Source organism: Triticum dicoccoides, chromosome 1B (assembly GCF_002162155.2).
Source record: "Triticum dicoccoides isolate Atlit2015 ecotype Zavitan chromosome 1B, WEW_v2.0, whole genome shotgun sequence".
Taxonomy (NCBI): domain Eukaryota; kingdom Viridiplantae; phylum Streptophyta; class Magnoliopsida; order Poales; family Poaceae; genus Triticum; species Triticum dicoccoides.
The window spans coordinates 47,141,785-47,151,408 of record NC_041381.1 but is presented as its reverse complement, the minus strand read 5'-3'; positions in this window follow the sequence as shown (position 1 = coordinate 47,151,408).

Sequence of the window (9,624 nt, the reverse complement as noted above, 5' to 3'; positions counted from 1 at the left end):
AGGAGAGAGGCCAAAAGGAAGGAGGCCTGCGCCCCCCCCCTCTAGTCCGAATTGGACAAGGGATGCAGCCCCCTTTTCCTTCTTCCTCTCCCCCTCTTTCCCCTTCTCCTACTCCAACAAGGAAGGAGGGAGTCCTACTCCCGGTGGGAGTAGGACTCCCATTGGCGTGCCCCCTCCTAGGCCGGCCGCCCCCTCCCCCATTGCTCCTTTATATACGGGGGCAGGGGGGCACCTCTAGGCACAACAACAATTGAGCCCTTGGATCTCTTAGCCGTGTGCGGTGCCCCCCTCCACCATAGTCCTCCTCGATAACATTGTAGCGGTGCTTAGGCGAAGCCCTGTGACGGTAGAACATCAAGATCGTCACCACGCCGTCGTGCTGACGGAACTCTCACTCGACACTCGGCTGGATCGGAGTTCGAGAGACGTCATCGAGCTGAACGTGTGCTAGAACTCGGAGGTGCCGTAGTTTCGGTGCTTGATCGGTCGGGCCGTGAAGAGGTACGACTACATCAACCGCGTTGTTCTAACGCTTCCGCTTTCAGTCTACGAGGGTACGTGGACACACTCTCCCCGCTCGTTGCTATGCATCACCATGATCTTGCGTGTGTGTAGGAAATTTTTGAAATTACTACGTTCCCCAACAGTGGCATCCGAGCCTGGTTTTATGCGTAGATGTCATATGCACGAGTAGAACACAAGTGAGTTGTTAGCGATATAAGTTATGCTGCTTACCAGCATGTCATACTTTGGTTCAGGGGTATTGTGAGATGAAGTGGCCCGGACCGACATTACGCGTACGCTTACGCGAGACTGGTTTCACCGCCACGAGCACTAGTTGCTTAAAGGTGACCGGCGGGTGTCTGTCTCTCTCACTTTAGTTGAACCGAGTGTGGCTACGCCCGGTCCTTGCGAAGGTTAAAACCGCACCAACTTGAAAAACTATCGTTGTGGTTTTCATGCGTAGGTAAGAACGGTTCTTGCTAAAGCCCGTAGCAGCCATGTAAAATTTGCAACAACAAAGTAGAGGACATCTAACTTGTTTTTGCGGGGCATGTTGTGATGTGATATGGTCAAGACGTGATGCTATATTTTATTGTATGAGATGATCATGTTTTGTAACAGAAGTTATTGGCAACTGGCAGGAGCCATATGGTTGTCGCTTTATTGTATGAAATGCAAACGCCCTGTAATTGCTTTACTTTATGACTAAGCGGTACCGATAGTTGTAGAATCAATAGATGGCGTAACGACAACGATGCTACAATAGAGATCAAGGTGTCACGCCGATGACGATGGTGATCACAACGATGCGTTGGAGATGGAGATCACAAGCACAAGATGATGATGGCCATATCATATCACTTATATTGATTGCATGTGATGTTTATCCTTTATTCATCTTATCTTGCTTTGATTGACGGTATCATTTTAAGATGATCTCTCACTAAATTATCAAGAAGTGTTCTCCCTGAGTATGCACCGTTGCGAAAGTTCTTCATGCTGAGACACTACGTGATGATCGGGTGTGATAGGCTCTACGTTCAAATACAACGGGTGCAAAACAGTTGCACACGCGGAATACTCAGGTTAAACTTGACGAGCCTAGCATATACAGGTGTGGCCTCGGAACACGGAGACCAAAAGGTCGAACGTGAATCATATAGTAGATATGATCAACATAGTGATGTTCACCATTGAAAACTACTCCATCTCACGTGATGATCGGACATGGTTTAGTTGATTTGGATCACGTGATGACTTAGATGACTAGAGAGATGTCTGTCTAAGTGGGAGTTCTTAAGTAAGATGATTAATTGAACTTTAATTTATCATGAACTTAGTCCTGGTAGTATTTTGCAAATTATGTTGTAGATCAATAGCTCGTGTTGTTGCTTCCCTATGTTTTTGCTTCCCTATGTTTTTCTATGTGTTCCTAGAGAAAACTAAGTTGAAAAATGTTAGAAGCAATGATGCGGACTTGGTCCGTGATCTGAGGTCTATCCTCATTGCTGCACAGAAGAATTATGTCCTTGATGCACCGCTAGGTGACAGACCTATTGCAGGAGCAGATGCAGAGGTTATGAACGTTTGGCTAGCTCAATATGATGACTACTTGATAGTTTTGTGCACCATGCTTTATGGCTTAGAACCGGGACTACAAAACATTTTTGAAACGTCATGGAACATATAAGATGTTTCAAGAGATGAAATTGGTATTTCAGACTCATGCCCGTGTCAAGAGGTATGAGACTTCTGAGAAATACTTCGCCTAAAAGATGGAGGAGAATTGCTCAACTAGTGAGCAAGTACTTAGATTGTCTGAGTACTACAATCGCTTGAATCAAGTGGGAGTTAATCTTCCAGATAAGATAGTGATTGGCAGAGTTCTCTAGTCACCATCACCAAGTTACTAGAACTTCGTGGTGAACTATAATGCAAGGGATGACGTAAACGATTCCCGAGCTCTTCGTGATGCTGAAATCGACGAAGGTAGGAATCAAGAAAAGAGCATCAAGTGTTGATGATTGACAAGACCACTAGTTTCACGAAAAGGGCAAAGGAAAAGAAAGGGAACTTCAAGTAGAATGGCACGCAAGTTGTCACTTCCGCGAAGAAGCCCAAAGCTGGACCAAAGCCTGAAACTGAGTGATTATACTGCAAAGGAAATGGTCACTAGAAGCAGAAATGCCCTGAATATTTGGTGGATAAGAAGGATGGCAAAGTGAACAAGAGTATATTTGATATACATGTTATTGATGTGTACTTTACTAGTGTTTATAGTAGCCCCTGAGTATTTGATACTTGTTCGGTTGCTATGATTAGTAACTCGAAAAGGGGGTTACAGAATAAACAGAAACTAGTTGAGGGTGAAGTGACGATGTGTGTTGGAAGTGGTTCCAAGATTGATATGATCAGCATCGTACACTCCCTATACTTTCGAGATTAGTGTAGAACCTAAATAAATGTTATTTGGTGTTTGCGTTGAGCATAAATATGATTAGATCATGTTTGTTGCGATATGATTATTCATCTAAAACATAGAATAAATTGTTATTCTGTTTACATGAATAAAACCTTCTATGGTCATACACCCAATGTTGATGGTTTATTGAATCTTGATCGTAGTAATACACATATCCATAATATTGATGCCAAAAGATGCAAAGTTAATAATGATAGTGCAACTTATTTGTGGCACTGTTGTTTGGGTCATATCGGTGTAAAGCGCATGAAGAAACTCCATAAAAGATGGATTTTTGGAATCACTTGGTTATGAATCATTTGATGCTTGCGAAACCGTGCCTTATGGGCAAGATGACTAAAACTCCGTTCTCCGGAACAATGGAACGAGCTACTGACTTATTGGAAATAATACATACCGATGTATGTGGTCCAATGAGTGTTGATGCTCGTGGCGGGTATCATTATTTTCTATCTTTCACAGATGACTGAGCAGATATGAGTATATCTACTTAATGAAGCACAAGTCTGAAACATTTGAAAAGTTCAAAGAATTTCAGAGTGAAGTGGAGAATCATCGTAACAAGAAAATAAGAAGTTTCTACGATCTGATCATGGAGGAGAATATTTGAGTTACGGGTTTGGCCTTCATTTAAAACCAATGTGAAATAGTTTCACAGTTCACACCACCTGGAACACCACAGCGTTATGGTGTGTCCGAACGTCGTAACCACACTTTATTGGATACTGTGCGATCTATGATGTATCTTACCAATTTAAGACTATTGCTTTGGGGTTATGCGTTAGAGACAGTTTCATTCACTTTAAATAGGGCACCATGAAAATCTGTTGAGACGACACCTTATAAACTGTGGTTTAGCAAGAAACCAAAGTTGTCGTTTCTTAAAGTTTGGAGTTGCGATGCTTATGTGAAAAAGTTTTAACCTGATAAGCTCGAACCCAAATCGGAGAAGTGCGTCTTCGTAGAATACCCAAAGGTAACTATTGGGTACAACTTGTATTACAGATCCGAAGGCAAGATATTCGTTGCTAAGATGGATCCTTTCTAGAGAAGGAGTTTCTCTCGAAAGAAGTGAGTGGGAGGAAAGTAGAACTTGATGAGGTAATTGTGCCTTCTCCTGAATTGGAAAGTAGTTTATCACATAAATCAGTTCCAGTGATTCCTACACCAATTAGTGAGGAAGCTAATGATGATGATCATGAAACTTCAGATCAATTTACTACAAAACCTCGTAGGTCTTCCAGAGTAAGATCCGCACCAGAGTGGTACGGTAATCCTGTTCTGGAAGTCAATTTCTAGACCATGATGAACCTAAGAACTATGAGGAAGCGATGATGAGCCCAGATTCTGCGAAATGGCTTGAGGCCATGAAATATGAGATGGGATCCATGTATGAGAACAAAGTATGGACTTTGATTGACTTGCTCGATGATCAGCAAGCCATGTTAAATAAATGGATCTCAAGAGGAAGACGGACACTGATAGTAGTGTTAATATCTACTAAGCTTGACTTGTTGCAAAAGGTTTTTGACAAGTTCAAGGTGTTGAATACGATGAGATTTTCTCACTCATATCGATGCTTAAGTTTGTCCGAATCATGTTAGCAATTGCCACATTTTATGAAATTTGGCAAATGGATGTCAAAATTGCATTCCGCAATGGATTCTTTAAAGAAGAGTTGTATATGATGCAACCAGAAGGTTTTGTCAATCCTAAAGGTGCTAACAAAATGTGCAAGCTCCAGCGATCCATCAATGGACTGGTGCAAGCATCTCGGAGTTGGAATATACACTTTGATGAGTTGATCAAAGCATATGGTTCTATACAGACTTTTGGAAAGGCCTGTATTTACAAGAAAGTGAGTGGGAGCTCTGTAGCATTTCGGATATTATATGTGCAAGACATATTGTTGATTGGAAATGATATAGAATTTATGGATAGCATAAAAGGATACTTGAATAAAAGTTTTTTAATGAAAGACCCCGGTGAAGCTGCTTACACATTGAGCATCAAGATCTATAAGATAGATCAAGACGCTTGATAAGATTTTTGAATAAAGTACATACCTTGATAATATTTTGAAGTAGTTCAAAATAGAACAGTCAAAGAAGGATTTCTTGTCTGTGTTGCAAGGTGTGAAGTTGAGTAAGACTCAAAATCCGACCATGGCAGAAAATAGAAAAAGAGAATGATAAGTCATTCCCTATGCCTCAGTAATAGGTTCTATAAAGTGCTATGCTGTATACCAGACCTATTGTATACCTTGCTCTGAGTTTGGCAAAGGAATACAATTTTGATCTAATAGTAGATCACTGGACAACGGTCAAGAATATCCTTAGTGAGGACTAAGGAGATGTTTCTCGATTATGGAGGTGATAAAATAGTTCGTCGTAAAAGTTACATCGATGCAAACTTTTACACTGATCCAGATGATTCTAAGTCTCAATCTGGATACATATTTAAAGTGGGAGCAATTAGCTAGAGTAGCTCCGTGCAGAGCATTGAAGACATAGAATATTTGCAAAATACATACGGCTCTGAATGTGACAGACCCGTTGTCTAAACTTCTCTCACGAGCAAAACATGATCATACCTTAGTACTCTTTGGGTGTTAATCACATAGCGATGTGAACTTGACTCTAGTATACCCTTTGGGTGTTGATCACATGACGATGTGAACTATGGGTATTAATCACATACAGATGTAAATATTGATGTTAAATCACATGGTGATGTGAACTAGATTATTGACTCTAGTGCAAGTGGGAGACTGAAGGAAATATGCCGTAGAGGCAATAATAAATTTATTATTTGTTTCCTTATTTCATGATAAATGTTGGTGCTCTACTGCCGGCCGCTAGTGGTGGCGAGTGCTGGTGGAGGCGAGCTGCCGCCTGCACACGCCCAAGGGTTGTTCCTCCCCACGCACAGGTGCTGCTGCCGCTGAAGTCCTCGCCGCTGGACAGGAGCTGCTCGAGCCGGAGTTCTCAATTTTGCTCGCCTAGGTTCATCTCCTCGCCCAGTACTCGCTCTGCATCTGAGTAAACAATTTGATTATCATAAACTTGTTGTAATCATTTGTCTTGAATAACTGCATGCAGTACAATCTTGGAGTAATACTGAAATTTAACACTGAAACTGAACTATGATATTGAACAGTGAAAGATGAACACTGAGTAGAACATGTACTATCAATCAATACAGGTCTGGACCGGTACTCTCAATAGAAAAGATGAACAAGTACTATCAACTTAGAACAGGTTTGGACTTAGTTTTATCAATACTCCAAATCAGTAGGAGTATGAATTAACGGGCAGAAATTGAAGGAAATATGTCCTAGAGGCAATAATAAAGTATTTATTTATATATTTCCTTATATCATGATAAATAGTTATTATTCATGCTAGAATTGTATTAACCAGAAACTTAGTACATGTGTGAATACATAGACAAATAGAGTGTCACTAGTATGCCTCTACTGGACTAGCTCGTTAATCAAAGAGGTTAAGTTTCCTAGCTATAGACATGAGTTGTCATTTGATAAACGGGATCACATCATTAGGGAATGATGAGATTGACTTGACCCATTCCGTTAGCTTAGCACTTGATCGTTTAGTATGTTGCTATTGCTTTCTTGATGACTTATAAATGTTCCTATGACTATGAGATTATGCAACTCCCAAACACCGGAGGAACACTTTGTGTGCTACAAAACGTCACAACATAACTGGATGATTATAAAGGTGCTCTACAGGTGTCTCTGATGGTGTTTGTTGAGTTGTCATAGATGGAGATTAGGATTTGTCACTCCGATTGTCGGAGAGGTATCTCTTGGCCCTCTCGGAGAGGTAGTTCAGGGTCCCGGATATGATCACGGACATGACGAGAAGTCTCGAAATGGTCGAGACATAAAGATCGATATATTGGACGACTATATTTGGACGTCGGAATGGTTCCGGGTGAGTTCGGGCATATACCGGAGTACCGGGAGGTTACCGGAACCCCCCGGGAGGTATATGGGCCTTATTGGGCCATAGTGGGAGAGAAGAGAGGGAGACAAAGAAGGAGGGGCACCCCCCTCAAGCCCAATCCGAATTCGGTGGGGGGCCGGCCCCCCTTTTCCTTCCCCCTCTCTCCCCCTTCCTTCCACTCCTAGTCCAACTAGGGAAGGGGGGAATCCTACTCCCGGTGGGAGTAGGACTCCCCATGGGGCGCGCCATAGGAGGGCCGGCCCTCCCCCTCCTCCACTCCTTTATATATAGAGGAGGGGGGCACCCCATAGACACACAAGTTGATCATTGATCTCTTAGCCGTGTGCGGTGCCCCCCTCCACCATAATCCACCTCGGACATATCGTTACACTGCGTAGGCGCTGCTCCGGTAGCTTTATCATCACCGTCATCACGCTGTCGTGCTGACGAAGCTCTCCCTCGACAATCTGCTGGATCGTGAGTTCATGGGACGTCACTGAGCCGAATGTGTGCAAATCACGGAGGTGCCATACTTTCAGTACTAGGATCGGTTGGATCATGACGATGTCCAACTACATCAACCGCGTTGTCATAACGCTTCCGCTTACGGTCTACAAAGGTATGTGAACAACACTCTCCCACTCGTTTCTATGCATCACCATGATCTTGCGTGTGCGTAGGATTTTTTTTAAATTACTGTGTTACCCAACAATGGCATCCGAGCCAGGTTTATGGTAGATGTTATTTGCACGAGTAGAACACAAGTGGGTTGTGGACGATAATAGTCATATATACTGCTTACCAGCATGTCATACATTGATTCGGCGGTATTGTTGGATGAAGCGGCCAAGACCGAAATTACGCCTACGCTTAGGCGAGACTGGTTCTACCGATGTGCTTACGCACACAGGTGGCTGGCGGGTGTCAGTTTCTCCAACTTTAGTTGAATCGAGTAGGGCTATGCTCGGTCCTTGGTGAAGATTAAAACATCACATACTTGACGAAAAATCATTGTGGTTTTGATGCGTAGGTAAGAACGGTTCTTGCTCAGCCCGTAGCAGCCACGTAAAACTTGCAACTACAAAGTAGAGGACGTCTAACTTGTTTTTGCAGGGCATGTTGTGATGTGATTGAAGGAAATATTCCCTAGAGGCAATAATAAAGTTATTATTTATTTCCTTATTTCATGATAAATGTTTATTATTCATGCTAGAATTGTATTAACCGGAAACATAATACATGTGTGAACACATAGACAAACATAATGTCACTAGTATGCCTCTACTTCACTAGCTCGTTAATCAAAGATGGTTAAGTTTCCTAACCATAGACATGAGTTGTTATTTGATTAACGGGATCACATCATTAGGAGAATGATGCGATTGACTTGACCCATTCGATTAGCTTAGCACTTGATCGTTTAGTATGTTGTTATTGCTTTCTTCATGACTTATACATGTTCCTATGACTATGAGATTATGCAACTCCCGTTTACCGGAGGAACACTTTGTGTGCTACCAAACGTCACAATGTAACTGAGTGATTATAAAGGAGCTCTACAGGTGTCTCCGAAGGTAAATGTTGGGTTGGCGTATTTCGATATTAGGATTTGTCACTCCGATTGTCGGAGAGGTATCTCTGGGCCCACTCGGTAATGCACATCACTATAAGCCTTGCAAGCATTGCAACTAATGAGTTAGTTGCGGGATGATGTATTACGTAACGAGTAAAGTGACTTGCCAGTAACGAGATTGAACTAGGTATTAAGATACCGACGATCAAATCTCGGGCAAGTAACATACCGATGACAAAGGGAACAACGTATGTTGTTATGCGGTTTGACCGATAAAGATCTTCGTAGAATATGTGGGAGCCAATATGAGCATCCAGATTCCGCTATTGGTTATTGACCGGAGACATGTCTCGGTCATGTCTACATTGTTCTCGAACCCGTAGGGTCCGCACGCTTAAGGTTTCAATGACAGTTATATTATGAGCTTATGAGTTTTGATGTACCGAAGGAGTTCGGAGTCCCAGATGAGATCGGGAACATGACGAGGAGTCTCAAAATGGTCGTGACGTAAAGATCGATATATTGGACGACTATATTCGGACTTCGGAAAGGTTCCGAGTGATTCGGGTATTTTTCGGAGTACCGGAGAGTTACGGGAATTCGCCGGGAGTATATGGGCCTTATTGGGCCTTACGAGAATAGAGGAGAGAGGCCAAAAGGAACTAGGCCTGCGCCCCCCATCTGGTCCGAATTGGACAAGGGGCGCAGCCCCCTTTTCCTTCTTCCTCTCCCCCTCTTTCCCCTTCTCCTACTCCAACAAGGAAGGAGGGAGTCCTACTCCCGGTGGGAGTAGGACTCCCATTGGCGCGCCCCCTCCTAGGCCGGCCACCCCCTCCCCCCTTGCTCCTTTATATACGGGGGCAGGGGGCACCTCTAGGCACAACAACAATTGATCCCTTGGATCTTTTAGCCGTGTGCGGTGCCCCCCTCCACCATAGTCCTCCTCGATAATATTGTAGCGGTGCTTAGGCGAAGCCCTGCGACGGTAGAACATCAAGATCGTCACCACACCATCGTGCTGGCGGAACTCTCCCTCGACACTCAGCTGGATCGGAGTTCGACGTACGTCATCGAGCTGAACGTGTGCTAGAACT